Source organism: Zonotrichia albicollis, chromosome 6 (assembly GCF_047830755.1).
Source record: "Zonotrichia albicollis isolate bZonAlb1 chromosome 6, bZonAlb1.hap1, whole genome shotgun sequence".
Lineage (NCBI taxonomy): Eukaryota > Metazoa > Chordata > Aves > Passeriformes > Passerellidae > Zonotrichia > Zonotrichia albicollis.
Window position 1 is genome coordinate 55,398,928 of NC_133824.1, and position 17,728 is coordinate 55,416,655.

Sequence of the window (17,728 nt, forward strand, 5' to 3'; positions counted from 1 at the left end):
CGGCCGCGGCTGACGTCACGCGGCGGTGACGCAGCGGCACGGGCTTAACCCTGCGGAGGGGCGGGAAGCGGGCGGCGGCGCCGCCGGGGCAAGCAGCGCGGACCAGGCCGAGCCCTCCCCGCCGCCCCGGGCACACACGCCCCGAACCCTCGCCGACCCGGCCTCCACCGCCACATCCGGGTCCCGGCGGCGCCCCCCCGCCGCCCCTCAGCCCCGCCCCCGGCCGGGGGGCGGGACCAGGGCCCGGAGCCGTGCTTCCCATTGGCCGGGACCGCGGGGCCGCCCGGGGATTTGCCGGCGCTCGGGGGGGCGGGCGTTGCCCGCTCGGCGGCCGCCCATTGGGCGAGGCTGGCGCGGAGCCGCTCTGCCGTTGGCGGGCGGGCGCGTCCGGTGCGGGGCCGGGGGAGGGTGCCATTGGCTGGAAAGTAGGTTAGTGGTGCGCCGTCGGGTGGCAAGCCAGGCGGAAAGTAGGTCAGGGACGGGGGCTGCCTGCGCCGGGCGTGCGGCGCTGCCGGGGGGCCGCGACCCCCGCCCGCCCTCCCTTCGGCCGGGCGCGGCGCGGCGAGGGGCGCGCGGAGCCGCGGTGAGCGCCAGGGGCGGCGGGCGGGGGGCGCCGGGGGCCGGGGCGGGGGGGGCGGGGGCAGCGCGGCCCCGGCGGAGCCGCCGCCCCCGGGGGCCGCGGGAGTCCCGGGAGGGGCCGGGGGCGGCGCGGGGGGACCCGGCCCGGGGGATGGCGGCGCTGGGACCCCCCGGCGGCCGTGCCGGGCTGTGTCTCCGGGGGCCGGGACCGCGGCGGGGGCCCCGTTACGGAGCGGCCCCGGGGCGGGCTGGCCCGGCGGGGTGGCGGCACCGGGGGGGACGGGGCTGGCGGGCGGGCCCGGGCCCGCACTCGCGGAGGGCAGAGCCGGGCCGGGGTCCCGCTCGGGCAGGGGCGGTCGGGGCGCTGGGGGGGCGTGCCGGGCTGTGCCCCCTCCCCGGTGCGCGGCTCGGGCCGCCTCACGGAGGGCACCGAGCCCCTTCCCGGGCCTGCCCAGCGGGGCCGCGGGGTCGCCGCTCCGGGATGGGGAGGCCCCGTGTGGAAGGCGGGAGGATGGCGGTGCTCGGGAATTCCCCGTTGCTGCGGCGCCCTGGCCCGTCCCGCCCGCGGGCAGGTGCCGGCCCGGGGCCGCACGGAGCATCCCGGGGCTGTTCCCGGGGATCCCGGGACACCTGTGCGCCCTGCCTGCCGCAAGGGAAGGAAGGGTTTCCTCCGGCAGGGAACGGAACGCCGGGGCGGCTTCCCGAGAGCCGCGTTTTGCGCTTTGGGAGGCAAGGGAATCACTTGGCGTTTGGAATTGCTGAGGGCTCTGTTACTCCAGTGCCTCGGTGACAGCAGTTTTGGGAAGGTTTTCGTGCTTGAAAAACAAGGGTGAAGGAACAAGTGGGTGTGTTTTCTTGCCTTGCAAGCAAATATGCCTACTGGAATTTTAAAGTATTTCCTTAGTGCGTGAGCTAGAAAGGGTCAGCTGCAGAGTGTGATCTAATCTCACAAAATTCAGTCTTCCAGTAAAATTTTTTTGTTTTAAATTCTGGAACTTCAACATTCAAAATACTATGTTTCTTTTTTAACATACTGATAATTAAAGTACCTGTCCTGCCTGTTTATATCTTTTTTTATCAAAAGGGCTTTTTAAATGTGAGTGGCTGATAATACACAGGCTGCAGCTAAGTCTGTAAGGGAGAAAAGAAAGAGTGTTGGTTCCAATTAAGTATTAATTCCAGCTAACTGTCTCCGTAAACGTTCTTGCAGAGGGCTGAGGTTAAACTCTGCCCTCTCCATAATGTATGTTTTGTATCCTGCAGGAATATGCAAATGTAAATAGCTCTTTGAAGCATCAGGAACTCCAGACCTCTCTCTGGTTACTCTAAACCACAGCTGCTTATTAAGGAGAAAGGCTTTACTCCTCCTGACTTCTGTGGCTTTGTGCTTCTCATGACCATTCCTGGGCTTTTACCCCTGCTTGTAGAAATTGAGGGTGTAAAATAATCTACAGCCACAGTATTTCATTGGGTTTTATGCTGTTTTATCCCATATCCTCTTCCACACCGTGCGTTTCCACTGCCTCTTTGGATGCCAGCTGTGGAAGATGGTGCTCTGTAACAGAAGTTCCTTGGGAGAGCAGACAAGCGAGAACATGAGGAAAGCTTCTTGGTTGGGTGTCAGGAAGCTCAGGTGGCTGGAGCTGGGGTCCCCCCAAGCCAGAGCTGGAATTGGGGGCTGCTGCCACGTCCCTGTCACCCCGTGCTGCTCTTGGGGAGCCTTCAGGGATGTGTGAGGAAGGTGATGTTTGTAGGGGGGGCTTTAAAGGAGAGTTGGTTTTCTCCTGCTCTCAAGGGTTCTTTTGGGCAAGCAGGAGTGAGAGCAGAGAGCATTCACTAGGTTGGTTTGGTGGAGCTTAGAGTTGCACAGAGTCCCTTGAGGCTGTGATGGCAAAGCTGAGACTGTGAGAGCTGCAGGTGACGAAGGCAGGTTTTCCAAGGGAATTGATAATAATTGATAATTGAAATCCCAGGAGACCTGCAGGTTATTTAGTTGGCATGAGTACAGAAGTGCTGTTCCCATGCTCCAATGTAACATTTGAAGCTGTTTTCTGCACGGGGGCCCGTTGCCTGTGTTGTTATATTTTGACAGAAGCTACAGGAAAACCTGAAGGAATACATCATTGTTAAGTGAAACAAAGTAAATTTGGTGCATCCTGTCGTGACTTTCAGTTCTGTAACCTGCATGCTTTTCATTCTTAACCTTTACCCTCAGTTTTCTATTTCTGAAAAAGGGAAGAAAAGTAGCAAAAGGCAGCTGCTTGTATCCCCAAGTGTCAGGAAGTTCTCTGAAGTTAGTTGTCTTCAATAAAAGCTGTATTAAGGCATATCATGTGCAAATGACTGCAAAGAGAAGCCCAAAATAACTACATAATTTTAATCTTGTGTAGCTTTTTTATTCTCTCTAAGTTTACAGAATGCAATATTTAAGCTTTCTCTATTTACTTTGATACAGTAAACATGTTTTGAAACTTTAATTTTTGGCTGTCATCATATTTTGAGAGCTTCAGCCTGAAATAATTGATTTTGATAAATGCAGTCGCTGACTGGATGATGCTGACTGGAACTCAGTTACCAGCTTTTGAAATCTGGTTATTGAACATTTCTGCTTCTGAACTCACAGAAATTACAATCTGGTGCTCAGGTGTTGCATGGTTGAAAGTCAAGACATTGAAGCAGAAAAATTCTGCACTAAAAAAATTCTGCACTAAAAAAATCAGAAGGCTTTTCTCTCTAAGAGTTGGTGTATTGGGTTATTTAGAAAGCCTGTTTAAGTTTTGAGGGGTTTTTTTGTGTGAGGAAGAAATCTCAGTTGTGATTATGCAATTAGTTTTATTTGTGTTTAATGGCTCTGAACCTTGTCAGATAAGCTGGGATGTCTGTTACATGGAATGGGGTGGGTATCAGGGTAACTCAGTGCCATTAACTGCATTTGGCACCTGCCTTTTTACCTCAATTTGTTGGAAATGTGCAGTAAGGCTACTTATCCAAGGCCCAGACTTCATCTCCTTGGAAACCTGATCTTTCACCAGATGTTGAGAAATGTAATTTCTTTTTTAATCCATTCTGCAGAAGAATACAGATCAAAACAGCATCTCCAGGCTTTGTTAGTCTGGAATATTAATTACCAAAAAAAATAGTCTGACATTTCAGTCTCTGCCCCAAAGAAGATTGATAGTTTCTGTTGTGTTCGGTATTATTTCAAATTTATTTTAGCTGATGCTCAAGTTCCTGGTTTATGGTTTAATTTGATTCAAGAGCTGCCTGATAGTGGGTTTTTCATGAATAAAGTACAGGATTGTTTGAGGAGCCATGCCTGCAAGGTTTGTCTTCCTTCACTCTCTGCTCAGGTCACTTGCAAGAAGATATTTCTTAGGCAGCACATGGAGAATTTGTAACCTTTTCAGTCTGCTGCCATTTGAGAAGCTGTTATTCAATGTGTGCTGTGTCAGAGGCACTTGTGGGTCAGCTGGAGCTGTGCTGGAGTTTCCTGGGCTGGCTTGGGCAGGAGTGGTGCCAGGAGCTCCCAGAGAGCAGGAGATCTCCTGGGCACCATGGGCAGAGAGAGCTCAGCAGGCATCTCCTGGGACCAGGGGGCTGATGGCTGGAGGGTTTGGGGTGCTTTGGGTGGGATTTTTGGGGTGCTTTGGGTGGGATTTTTGGGGTGCTTTTGGGTGGGATTTCCTTGTGTTTGGGGTGCTTTGGGTGGGATTTCCTTGTGTTTGGGGTGGCTTTGGATGGGATTTCCTTGTGTTTGAAGTGGTTTTGGGTGGGATTTCCTTGTGTTTGGGGTGCTTTGGATGGGATTTTTGGGGTGGTTTTGGGTGGGATTTCCTTGTGTTTGGGGTGCTTTGGGTGGGATTTTTGGGGTGCTTTGGTGGGATTTCCTTGTGTTTGGGGTGCTTTGGGTAGGATTTTTGGGGTGCTTTGGGTGGGATTTTTGGGGTGCTTTGGGTAGGATTTTTGGGGTGCTTTGGGTAGGATTTTTGGGGTGCTCCGGGTGGGATTTCCTTGTGTTTGGGGTGGGATTTCCTTGTGTTTGGGCTGCTTAGGATGGGATTTTTGGGGTGGTTTTGGGTGGGATTTCCCTGTGTTTGGGCTGCTTTGGGTGGGATTTCCTTCCACCCAGCAATTCTCAGGTGCTCCTTCAATTGCTGCCTTTTGCCTGAATTCCTTTCTGTGTCAGCTAAAAAATAAGTGAATGGAATCCATGTATTTAAAAAAATTGAATGTATTCTTGATACAGAAAACTCTAAAATGTTTATTATCCATTTGGGATTGATGCAGGATTTCAAGGGTGAATGAAATAAGACTACCAGAGAGCTCAGAAATCACTATTATTCTTGATCTCAAGTTCTTGTTATCTTGGAAACTTCCTTAAAGTGCCTTTACCTTTTATAATTTGCCTGGCCAAAACGGACAAAATCAAAAAGACTTTATTTTTCAATAATACTGTACTGCAGAATATTTGTCAGGTGAAGTGAGAAGGAAAAGTTACTTCCTGGAAAAAATCAAGCTAAGAAACTTTTATTTTAACTTTTTTCCTTTTTTTTCTTCCTTTGTAAGAATGTTTTTTCTGTCTTCAAAGCTGTTATTTTATCGTTTCCTTGAACTGGTTTGGTTGGGTTTTCTTTTCCTTAACTTGTTGTGAATGGATTTCTTTGTCATCTGTGGATTTTTTTTTTTTTTTTTTTTTTGAGCATTACACAATTTAGGAGTTCAGTTCCAATTTGGAGCAAAATGATCTATTAAAATATCAAAACTTGCATCCTTTATGTTGTGCAGATGCATTGTAGTCTTTGAGAGTGGCAGCAAGTTGGCTTTGGTTTGAGTGCTACTGATATTTTTATCTTTCATTCAAGGACTTCTGATAATTGTGTTTTAAATCTCCTTGAGTTTTGGGCTTTCTGCTGCACTTTGACTTATTAGTTTTTATATATAACCTTGGAAAATCATATTTATTTTACCCATAGACTTGAATGGCCTGGTCATTTTTCAGGGATAGAATCTGTGGTCTAGAATAGATTGAAAAAAAAAAAAAAAAATCAGATGTTTGTTTTGGAGGTTTATATTTTTTTAACCTGGTCTTGAGCAGGTTGCAGTTTCCAGTTTGAAGTTCTAGAATTATTGACTAAGAGACAGGAGGCCCATTTATTCCTGTGTTTCCTTTCCCAATGTGTTGTTGCCAAGGCTTTTCATATAATCTTGGCATTTGCAAATTGGGTTTTTTATTGATGAAATTAATTCAATGAGTTAATGGAAAAAAGTCAGTGTCAACACTGTGCCCTCAATGTACTTAAGAATATTTTGGTGTTATAGTCATGGCCCAAATTCATAAATCCAGAAATTTGCATATGTTTGTGATCTTAGAAGGCTCTGATACCTGGAATAGCTTTTTTTCCTTATCAATCTGATAAAGTCCCAGAATATTAGGCAAATTTGCTGCCCTAAAGTAACATTTTACTGTGTTTTTAATCTATACCAAATTTACTACGGCTTGGAAGTTTCTAGTACAAATAGTGTTGTTTTCTTCCTGTTTTTATAGAGTTTCTTCTTTATTTTTTTTCTTATTTTAAAATATATTTTCACTGCAATGACCAAACCAGCCTCTGAATATTGTAGTTTATTTTAGAAACCTGTCAAGTCAGGTTCAGTGACTTCTTAGAGGGGCTTGTCACATAAAACATTAGAATTGCTGGGAAATGTGTTGTAATTATAGAACAATCTGTTCAAAATGTTGTCAAATGCTTTCTATGCAGTTTGGGTCCAAATTGTAGAAGTACTAGAAGTGATTTGTGCTTTAGAAATACAAGGCCAGCAGTTGGATATTCCTGTTTTAAGTAGAAAGATAAAGAGTTCATGCTAGTTTGGGTTCGTGTTGGGATTTTCTGTTTCGCTTCTGGTAGAAATTTTAGGAGATTTATGTAAATACATTTTTCTCCCTCTGAGACATGTGTAACTTGGTCAGCTTGTCTGGCCAGGAGACAGTCTGAAGAGAGATGGGTATTTCCCTATTAGAGCATTTTAAAATCTAGTTCAGTCTGTTTAAGCTATCCCAGCTGGCAATAATGAGATCTCAATTACTCTACTTGGCTTTATTTGTTGAATGAGGTAATTCCTGTCCTCATTTATCTGACTTGACCATGAGACTCTTCCATAGCAAATGCCTGCTTTATTTTCCTGGCTGGAGTGGCTCTTTATTTGTCTTACTCAAATGCTTTTGTCATTATCAAGAATAAGATGATGAGGGGAAAAAGCCCAGCAGAGGAGAAGATTACTGCAGTCAACTATTGGAGAAAGTGTTTCTACATTCCCATTCCTGGTGGGGATTATCAACTCACCATTTTAGAGCAAATTTTAACAATTGGATGCAGCTTTTCTGACTGTCCTTTCTGTGTATGCTTCTCCCAAGAATTCTGCTCTGACTGATGGATTTTTGCAGGTTTTCAAGGAACATGTGGGAAACAGGGCAGGATCATCAGGGCTCTGCTCTGGTACCTTGACAGGACAAAATGCTGGGGTTGGTGCCCAGCAGTTTGGTTTGTAATGACACATGAGTCCTTTGCATCATCTGGGGACAGCAGTTTTGATGCTCATTGGGACTGGGTTGCCATGGTCAGTGCTCCAAGCTGACAATTTCCATCTGTGTATCCTCTGTGGTGCCATTTATGCTGGGGCAAACATCCAGGCCTGGGCAACCTGCTGGGTAAAAAGTGGAAAAAAGTCAGTGTCAACACTGTGCCCTCAAAAAGCTGAGTATTTGCCCACAAGAGTGATTTGGGATTGCTGATGCCATACAACTTGTGGCTTCATAAACATTTCTGCTTTTGTGGGTTAGGAAACAGCTCACAAAGTGAGGATTCCTGAGGGAGAGGTGGGAGAGGCAGGAAGTGTGAAGAGTGCTGTTTTAAATGTGTTACACTGCAACCTTCGTGTGTATTTTTGGATTGAGCTCTGTTGGGTCATTTCTTTCATAAATCTACATAAAAACTTGATGAAAAAAATCTGGCTTTGGCACTGAAACCCAGAAGGCAGAAAAATAAGCAACTTCTTGCTTTCATCTCTGGAGCTATACAGTGGAGCTGTTCAGTATTTATTGTGCCATTTTAAACAAATTCTCATTTATAACAAGGAAGAGTAACTCAGGCAGACCTCTGACTCTTTTCCCTTTCCCCTTGCTGGCCCATGTGCCTCTGGGTTTCCAGATGGACAAATATAGAAGTGTTTCAGATACACAAATCTCTCAGGAGCTCATTCACCACCATCACCTGACTTTGCCAGAGCTGAACACTTGCGTGTCCAAGTTGTTGTCAAACTGATAATTTATGTAAAATTGGCAGAGGCCCAGCAATGTCTCCAGTTAAACTTGCCAGGGAGTCTGGAGGAAGTGGAATATAGGAAAGAAACTGAGGGGAAGATGATTTTTTTTCCAAGACAATGCATGGTTTGAACTCCATCAATTGTGCACACCTCTGCTGCCTTTGAGGAAGGGACATGTTTGTGTTAAAAAAAAAAAAATAGAAAATTGCTGTTTAAGAATGATTCTCAAACTTGGCATAGTTTGAGAATCATTCACCTTGCTGCCAGTTGGTTTAAATGTTCTGTTTTCAAGAAGCAAAGCTTTCTAAAACCTACCCAGACTTCCATTCAGAGAAATATTGGCACCATGGTTTGTTCTTGATGTTCTTATCAAATAGCTGTTCAGGAGAATTGTTCTTGTGTTCAGTGGCATGAAACACTCTAAGACTGTAATGTGCCCTTATTAAAGAGATTTACTAAAAATTTTGAACTTTATTTGGAATATAAATGGAACATAAGACAAAGTTTAACTCAACAGATAACAGGATAATTCATGCCTTCTACTTGAAGTGGTTCTAGTTATTTTTTCCCTAGAGCATATGAACATTATTAAAACCAAATTGTTGCACACCTTGGAAAGAAGCAGAACAAAAAAAGTCTTCCATGTAACAAAAAAATGCCCTGTTGGTATCTCACTAGAGACCCAGGTAGTGTTGTAGCATATTGATGATCATTATTCCATATTTTAAGATTCTTAAAGTTCCTTTAAGTGCTTCAATTAGTGTTGCAGAGGTCTTGCTGCTTTTTAGACCAAATGAACGTGCCTTCTAGAGCAGGATTTGCTCAGGCAAGTGCTTGAGCCTCCATGGATTCATTCATGGTGTGCTGTAACACTTGTGTAATCTACTTTCTTTGGCACACATTTCGGGTGCATACTTCTTATTTTTTAAAACAAATATTTGGTCCCTCATCCAACTCGCCCTCTACTTTTAGGATATTTCTGTGGCTTGCTATTTTCCTGTAGCCCCAAAGCCACTGGAATGATGGTGTCCCTTGACAAACCTGGAAAAATACTGCTTTCTGTTATTTGTCAATGGAACCTATTTTTCCATTTTTCTGTTGAATTTTGTTTGGTGACTTTGGAAGGCCTGGTAAGTGGTGTCTCAGCTGGCCTCTGACTTTATTTACAGACGCAGGCACTCAAGAATTCACCCTTGGAATTGCCTGTGTGTGGCTCTGTCCTTTTGTCTCAGCTCTGTTTGCTCTTTGGTGCGTGTGTGTTGCGTGGCCGTGACGATGTTTGGAGCGATGCTGTGTTGGCAACCAGGTCACACAATAACACTGGGGCAGCTTCTCAGGTTTGCCTGGAGGAGTGGCTGCCAAGTGGATTTCAAAGACTTGCAGGAAGCAGAAAAAGAAACTTCCCTGCCCTTTTGACACCTGGAAGACTCTTGGTGCACTAGCTTAAAGGAGAGACATTAGGGATGAGTACACTAATTTTGACTGGCCTTTCTAGCAAACCTCATTGTGTGTTGCAGTGAAGGGTTAGGTTTTCACCTCCAAATACAGCCCAGCATAGCCCTGTAACTCCTCCCTGTGACGGAATTTGGCTGAGTCTTTGTTTGGCAGCGGTCCGTGAGTTTCTCTTCAATCATCCCTCACGGTGCAGTTCTGTATTTTCCACACATCCTTCCAGAAGTGGACTCATCCCAATCATTTCCACATGTGAGCTTTTCCTTGTTTTCCACCCTTCCAAGGGCTGCTCACGTTGTTCCTGGTGGCTCCTTGTGTTGTGCTCTGCTTTTATCTTCACAGTGCTCACATTCCCACTGCTCAGGCTGTAGGCATCAGTCATCTCAGTGCAGTTGGATTTGACTGTTCCATGTGCCATCCCAACCCAGAGCAATGTTCCTTAATCCTAACTGGAGTAACATTCATCCAGAATGTCTTTCTTGAAGTCTAAAAGTCTTCCTTGACTTGTTGTTGGTGGGAGATGGATTTCACCTGGGTGCTGATTAAACAGCCTTCTACAAAAGGAGCAAATTTATCCAAAGCAGCAGCTCACAAACAAAATAAATACATTTCAGAGTGTTTCTTGAATGCCTCTATTACCCTGGAGGCTTTGTAGGGCTACTTGAGCTGTGATCTGCCTTTGAGGGTTGACCTGTGTGCTCCCACAAGGGAAGTTCAATGACACTCACTGGTGAGCTCATCATCTCTCCCCTCCACTGCACAGTGCTGGTATCTGTTTGACTTCTGAATCACCAAACTGTCATTACTCAGACTTGTAGCTTTTTAAAAAATTACTTCTCTACAAGATTAGGTTTGATCTATTCTGTATCTGTGAGCAGTTCAGTGTGGGGTTAGGTAAGCACCAGTGCTGTATGGGAGTACCCAGCTGAGTGCTGAAGCCAGGAGGTTAAAAGCTAGCAGTTAGAAAGGGTTAAAAGGTTAGATTTTCAACTTCTCAACTAATGAAATAGTGTGAATTCTGTCTTCTGAATCTCCCAAAGAGGAGTGTGTGCTGCACTGTACAAACCCACCTAGCCCTGTATTAAATAAACTATCAGACTGATTCATGGTTACTGTGTGTGAGCTGAGTAAGGATTAGTCAGGAGCGTTGATTCTGGCAATTTCCACTTGGCTTCCTTGAGAAATTCGTGTGCCCTTTCTAACTACCCTGAGCCCTGTTCTGTATGTCACACTTGCAAGAGGAAGTGACTGAGGGTGGAAGGGCTTTATTGACTGGCAGTTCCCAGGGCAACACTGGAGAGGTGCACAAAAGAATCCGAGCCTTGGTAAACAAGGATATCAAGCTGGACTCAAAGGGAGGCTGATCTATGTAGGATGTTAATTATGTCATGGCTTTCATGCTTTCTCAGACTTGATAAAGTGTGAATGGAAAACTGAAAGGAGTTCAAGGAATGAACTGTTTTGCAAACATAAATTTAGTGTCAGATCAAAGGAGCACAACTAAACTCATTTAAAGGAGGAAAAAGCAATTCAGTGCATTAATCCTTGAGTCAATGAGCTGATAATGTTATCTGGTAGGAGAAAATGAGATGAGGTTTAATAGCAGGTAGGTGGCTTAGTGACATTCAGGCTAGAACAGTTAGAAGTTAGGAGCAAGGAGAACTAAGCTTTGGAACAGAAAAGGTGGGAGGCAGGTAAGGGATTCTTACAACACATCAATTCTTGCAGGATATCTTTGTAAAGTAAACTTTGACCTGAATTACAGCATATCAGTGTGTCCCATAAAAGGGTAGATGAGGTTGCCTCCTGTTGCAGCAGAGGAGAGCAGGACACAGGACTGTACACAGGAACAGCTATGAATGAATCTGGTATCAGTGTTGAGATAAAGCTTGCCTGCTTATCTGTGCTCTGTGTTTGAGCAGAAGGAAGTGCAAGGACACACAGCTTTTAGCAGGACCTGGAGCAGAGAGAAGGGGACTGCAGAGACTCTTGCAGCAAAACAAGTCAAAAGGTTAAAAATACTGCACGGGCTTCTCGTGTTGTATTCTCTAAAGCATGCATGAAATGTAATACCCATGAGTTTTGTTCAGCAAAGCAAGCACCACTTTTGGTCTGTAATCTTAAATGGATTAAAATATAACAGTTTTTTATTTTGGAGTAAGAATATCAATACCAGTGACAGAATATTAATACCAGTGATTTGCTATAAGGTGAAATTTGGAGCGCTGATACTGGAGGGAGACAGAAGTGGGACAGAAACCTGAGGAGCTCATACTCATATTTATGAAAACAGAGATGGAGTGATTTAACATGAAGGTAATGAAAGTGCCTTTGCATTTGTCAGTTTAATTGCTCAGGGTAAATATTTTGTGTTTAGTCAGTGACTCCAGAATTTAGAGAATATAAATTTAAGCTTGTAGGGATAACAAATAAATTCAGTGTATGTGGAAGAGGAGACAGAACCTTTGCAGAGAGCTGAAGGGGCTTGAACAGATAAAAAAGCATTTCAGTAGAGCACCAGATGAGTGGCTGAAGAAAACATACATACAGAAAGTGTATGTATTGCTCTATTAAAGTCAAGGCACAATAGTGCATGAGATTGAAGTGACCATTTCAGAAAAGTAGGACTTTTAAAAAAAACCAGAACTCTTTGTATCTATTGTTTAGTCCATGATCCTTTGAAATATGTGATTCTTTTGTGTTCTAAGCGTTTTTGTCTGGTTAGGTTTTTCCCTGTGTGCAATCAAAGGTCAAAGGTTTGCTTGATGATCTTGGAGGTCTTTTCCAACCTTAATGATTCTATGATCAGTAACAGTTTGCCTGCTTTAGTGGCTCTTTGGCCTCTTTTTTTAAAGAGAAATAAGAGTTTTACTCAATGATAGGAAAGCTGTGGCACTGTAGGAGAGGTTTGAGGTGAGTGGGGCAGTGTGTAGGCACTGAAGTGAGGCAAGGTGGGGCTCAGGCCTCCCTTTCTGGTGTTTGTTTTGGGTGCTTTGTGCCTGCTGACTTTTATGGGGTTCCTTGCTCAGTGCTGCTTCAGGAGACTTCTGTGAAAGCTGGATTTGAAATTCCATTTAGGAGAGCAGACACCGAGCATATAAACCTGGCTTCCTGTGTTAGACTGGGGTTTTTCCTGATAAGCTAAGCTTTCACAAACTGCTTTGCTAAACTTGTGATGTCTATTGATTCAGTTCAAATGTTCCACCTGGTGCTGAGTGGTGGTAGGGTGATAATTGCAGGTGAGTTAACTTAAGACACAGCTGTCCTGGAAGGCTTTTTGAGGATGCTGTGTATTTCACACTTTCCCTGTCAGCATGCCGTGTATATCATACTTGTAAATAGAAGTTTCTCTGATAATGTTCTTTTACTGATAGCAGATGCAGTCAGGAGAGACCCCTGTGTGTGAGGAAGACCCCGTTGCTCCAGAGCTGTGTCTCCAGCAGGGCTGTGAGTGCTCCTGGTGAAGGAGGGGGATTAGGGCTGCAGTTATTTCCAGCTCAGGGACTTCACAGTGCTGGGAACCCTCAGCAGAATCCATGAGCTGCTCCTACCTCTCTGTGCAGACCACACAAACCACAGGAGCTCCTAGGCCTCCCCTTGCCTGGCAGGGAGTTTCCAGAGCCTTTCCACCTCGTTGTTATGAGCCTTTCTGCCAGGCTCTGTTTGGTGTCCCCATGGTGTTTGTAGATCTTGGTCCTGCCACTTTTCTAAGCAGAAGAGGACCAGTTGATTTCATTGTTCCTTAAGCAGAACTCATTGCCTCTGTTGTTCTGCTGAGTGAAAGTAGAAAGTTTTCCATTTTCTAATAAATTTAATTGCTGGGGATTTGTTGGATGATATCCAAGCCATCCTGTGTTCAGGAGCTGTAAATAATTACAAGCATTTGTAAGTGGTAACTAAGGGACTGCATTATTAATATTTGGCACCAGTCTGCTACTTGCAGAAATAAAATCATCGAAACCTACTGAAGCTTTTTTGAGGAGGAATGTGAACTGTCTAGTGATCCTTCCTAGGTCCATTGGGATCAGACTGTGTGGGTCGTGGAATGTTCTCTTTTGGAATTAAAACAATGGGGTGGAGAAACTTCTGGTTGCAACTGTTCATCAGATGTCCCTTTGCTCTGTCTTGCATCCCTTCTTGATTAGGTGGGGAAGGAGGTTGTTGTGTGGATGGATCTTTGAGTCAAGGGTGAGAAATCATTTTAAAAAAATCAAGCATGCAGCCTTCAGTTGTATGTAGAGTCCATGTTTAGGGTTGGGTGGCTGTGATTTGTTATGTTGGGTTTTTTCTGAACAGGTTTTCTTCCTCAGTTGCTCATATTTGGTCTTGGCAGGATTTTTTTATCTCTTGGGTTTTTTTATATGTGTGTGTCTATTGCACACTATTCTTCCCAACTTGCATTTCTGTTATTTTTAATGTTTGCAATGATTGAGATGTCTGCATAGCAATAGGGATCCCATGAAGTGAACTGCTGGTGTTTCCTGATCATTCCTTTGCCTTTCTAAAGGCTGTCATGGTCTGGGAACTTGAGTCTTTGTTCCAAATACAGCAGCAATTTTAAAACTTCTTCAGTTTCAGTTGTAATGTAAAAGTATGCATTCAAACTTGACTGTAGATTTAAATTAGAAATCCTGGATTTAAAAGCCTGTCTGGAAAATGCAAAGTCTGAGGCTTGTATCCAGCTGGATCTGTGGCTGCTGAATGTCACAGGTTTGGAAATGTGGTGGTTCTCAACATCAGTGTGAATGTAGAGAGGTACAAAAAAGGAATATGTTGTATCAGCCATTTCTCTACAGGGCTGTGCTATTGCTGTAGGCCTTTCTCAGGAAAATAAAGCTCATACTCCCACTGCAGCAGTGACTGCAGAGTGCATGGAAATACTCCTCTACTGTGGCTGTATATTAATAACTTGCCATTCACAAAAGAGCAGAGAAAATGTCACAGTGCAGATGTGGATCAGTGGAAAGGTTTCAGCATACCTTGCCTTGCTCAAACCAAGGAGGGATTTGTGTGTTGAAAACAAATCCTGTGGGAGTGCTGAAAATATCTTGAAAGTGCAGGAAGGCTGTAACAGGGATATTTTAACTGCTTACTGTAGTTGGATGGGATGTTTCTTCCCTTCCCCTTCTCTGGCACGTCTCCTCCCCTTGCTCTGAGCTGCTTCTGGGTACATCTGCCCTTTCAGCGAGGCACTGGAGATTTCTGAGCCCCCAGAGCACTGTGCTTTCTCTCAAGTTATTGTTCAGCCTGATGAATTCAACACGCTGGACATGCAGGCTCTGAGGGTTTCATTAAAGTCTCTGCTGGAGTACTGGAAGGGAAATCTGGGGAAAGAGTGACAAGAGACTAAAAAAGGGATTAAAGCCATGCCTTTGGCACTAAGGTGTTCTGTCAGCTGTTCTGTGAAACTTTGCTGTGAGCTTTACAGCAGTATTTGTGCTTATCCTGAGCTAGACAAATACAACTTTTTCCAAGCAATATTCTGATGGCTTTTCCCTAAACTGTCACTTGATTTTCACCATCAAGTCTTACTTTGAATGCTGTAATTGCAAACCCTCAAAGCCACTCAAAATGCTGGCTTTAGTGAGGTTCAGGCTGTAGGGTGTTTGGGGCTCACCTTAAACATGTGTCCATTGCACAGACATTCCATTTGATGCAAGGGAGAGAGAAGGAAGCAGGAAAAGCAGCTGGGGCTGCAGTAGAAGCCAAGGGCATTCCTTTCAGTGTTCATTAATTTCCTAATTACATTATAGGTGTCTCTTGGCCTATCAGCTTTTTGCCAGTTTACTTACAAATCTATTTCCCACGCTGGAGCATTAACCAAGACTTGAAAATGACACGTGTATCTTTTTTTAATGTGTGTTTCATTACATGTTTTCCATAGAACAGTTTAGGAAGTGCTAAGTTGTTGCAGTGTCAGGGTTTCACTGTTCGATTTGGGTTTAACTGGCAGCTAGTGTGACTTCAGGAAAGGAAGCTGCTGAGCTTATTCATGTCAGTGTTTGTTGTTGCTCCACCAACAGAGGGACTCCAATTGCAGGTGCATGTGTGGGGAAAAGTTTTCTTAAAACTGGAAATTTGTCAATAATTTTAGGGTTGCAAGTTTCTGTTTCCACACAAACTTTAATGCATACAGCAGTTATGCCATCCTTGTACATTCTCTGGATTTTTTTTTTTAACCAGATTCTGACTTGTACACTTAAGGAAAAGCTGTGATGCCCTCTTATCCAAAAAGCACTGGTAGTGCAGGAAAACAAAAATTGGGTCTCTAAGATGGTCTGAAGGAAGAAATGTAGGCATTCACATGGATGTGATTTGACAGCTGATTTTGTGTGAAGCAAAAAGAGCTCGTAAGAAACCAGTGGGGAAAAATGAGCCTGTGGAGGATATGTGAGCTAGAGGAAATGGTGGAGAGGCAGCCAGGGTGAGGAAACCCCAGCTTGGTTCCAGGCAGGGTGAGAGTTTCTTCCTTTTCCCAGGGCTTGCTTTAGGATGGAAGGGGAAGTGACAGCCTGTTGGCTTTGCTTTGTCAGGCTGGCAGAGTGCTGAGAGCAGGGGTGGCTTCTTCCAGCCAGAGAGGAAATCCAGCAGGACCAGAGGGAATATGCAAAAACTGGAAATGAAAGTATCAGCTATAAATAGAACCACCTGTCTTTGCTCCTTCTGGTGACATCTCTGCCCTCTTGTTCCAATGCTTTGTTCTCTGAAGATATAAAGTGTTTAGCTGCAGTTTGGCAGCAGATCTCTGAATGAAAGGTCTGGCATGTGCCAAACGTGTTTGGGTTTGTTGTAGTACTAATATGACTGGAAAACAGCTCTGTGCAATATCTTAAAAAGTATTTGGACCACATGGTTCAACTCAAAAGAAAACTAGGAATAGATGCACTTCAGAGGCTGAAAGAAGTGAGTAGTGGTTTAATGTATTCAATGAAAAATTGCTAACTTCCCATAATGCATAAGCTTTAAAAGCCAAGTGAGGAGATATTACTTGGGTAGTATTATTCATGGCTTGAATGTATTGTCTGGTTTGGATGCCTACAGTGCTGCAGCAAGAGGAGGGAAGGAAATGAGGACCTGACCAAGCCCAGAAGGACTTGGTGGCTGGAAGCTGGAGTAACTAATGGAGTACTAGGATGGTGCTGTGCCAAGTCACTGATCACAGGGTAAAATTCTACTTTTGACACAAATGAGGAAGTGTTTGCCTAGGCTGCTGATTAATTTTAAAAACATTTCTTTGAACTTCCGAGAATTTTGCCTTCCTGCCACTGAAAGACAGCTTTTGACATTATGAACTACAGGAAGAATATTTGCTGGGCTGTGAGGATCCACGAGCTTCACTGAGCTGCAATAAGGAAATTAAATTTGCCCAGATCATATCACAGTCATAATAATACTTACAGTGTACAGCTGGGCTTTATTCATCATCTCTAGATTAGAAGATGTGCATTTAAACAATATGAAACTTACTTGTTCTCTTTGGCTAATTAAAGTCTTTAAGACCTGTGTCTAAAACATCTGTCTGCTGTAAACTGGTGCTCATATTTAGGAGCTGGATGAAATGTTGAAACAAAAAGCTGCATCTTTTGGACTGCAAGTGCAAAAAGGAGCCATTCCCAGCTGTGAGTTACTGATTGTAAATTCCCTCTGTTTGTGTAACATGGGGAGTGAGTTAAGTAGCTTACCTACTTGTTATCTTGTATGCTGCTCCTGCTCCAGAAATGTCAGCCCAGGTTGTGTGCAGTCCTCTTACAGAGAAATTTCTAATCTTCTAAAAGTTTTGGCTTTGAAGTCAAATCTACAGTGAATCTTCTGTTGTTGACAGCTCAGAAGTAATGTGTACAACCTGGGAGACTTCACAGAACCGCTGCCTCCTCAGCTGAGAAGGTTTTTGTTGTTTTGTGGGCTTGGGTGTGTGTTTCTGATCAAAGCATGCTGGAAGTACATGAGCTATTAAAGAAATCAACTTTGGTCAGGTTTTTCCTTGAAGCCCATTAATGCTGGGTAATTGATTTACCCGCATGGTAGGATGGATTTTCTTGTCTTTCACACACCCTGCTCTGCCTGCCACCCTCTCCAAATCCTGGCTTAGGGTTGGTGAGCAAGGGCTGCATCCTGTGCTTGTGAAACAGCAGGTCCCTCACACATTAGAGGCTGGACCTGGCTTGGAAACTTAGGACTTCAGCTGAGCTTAATTGCAGTAATTGAGGGGGTAGATTTAGTTTGTTCTGCCTGGGTCTGTTTCTTTTAACTCTGTCATTACTAAAAGAACAATTGATTTTGATGTCAAATGAGCAGATTGAAATAACTGGCCCAAAGGACTTAAAGTTTCTGTTGTCTTTTGATTTTAAATCTTCTCATTCTCCCCAGTCTTGAAAAT

At 44.5% G+C, this 17,728-nt stretch overlaps 1 protein-coding gene across 10 annotated transcripts in view; it reads left to right on the top strand.

Annotated features, from left to right (window-relative positions):
* Window positions 1–288: 288 nt before the first annotated feature.
* BMAL1 (basic helix-loop-helix ARNT like 1) overlaps window positions 289–17,728 on the top strand; it is a 51,539-nt gene continuing 34,099 nt past the window's right edge. For 5 of the 10 annotated variants that reach the window (XM_074543857.1, XM_074543865.1, XM_074543866.1 and 2 more), the window contains exon 1: window positions 436–583. The gene's annotated coding sequence lies outside the window, so the exon portion shown is untranslated. Of the gene's footprint in view, window positions 584–17,728 lie in introns of all 10 variants that reach the window. The other 5 variants (XM_074543860.1, XM_074543864.1, XM_074543859.1 and 2 more) reach the window with 3 other exon arrangements.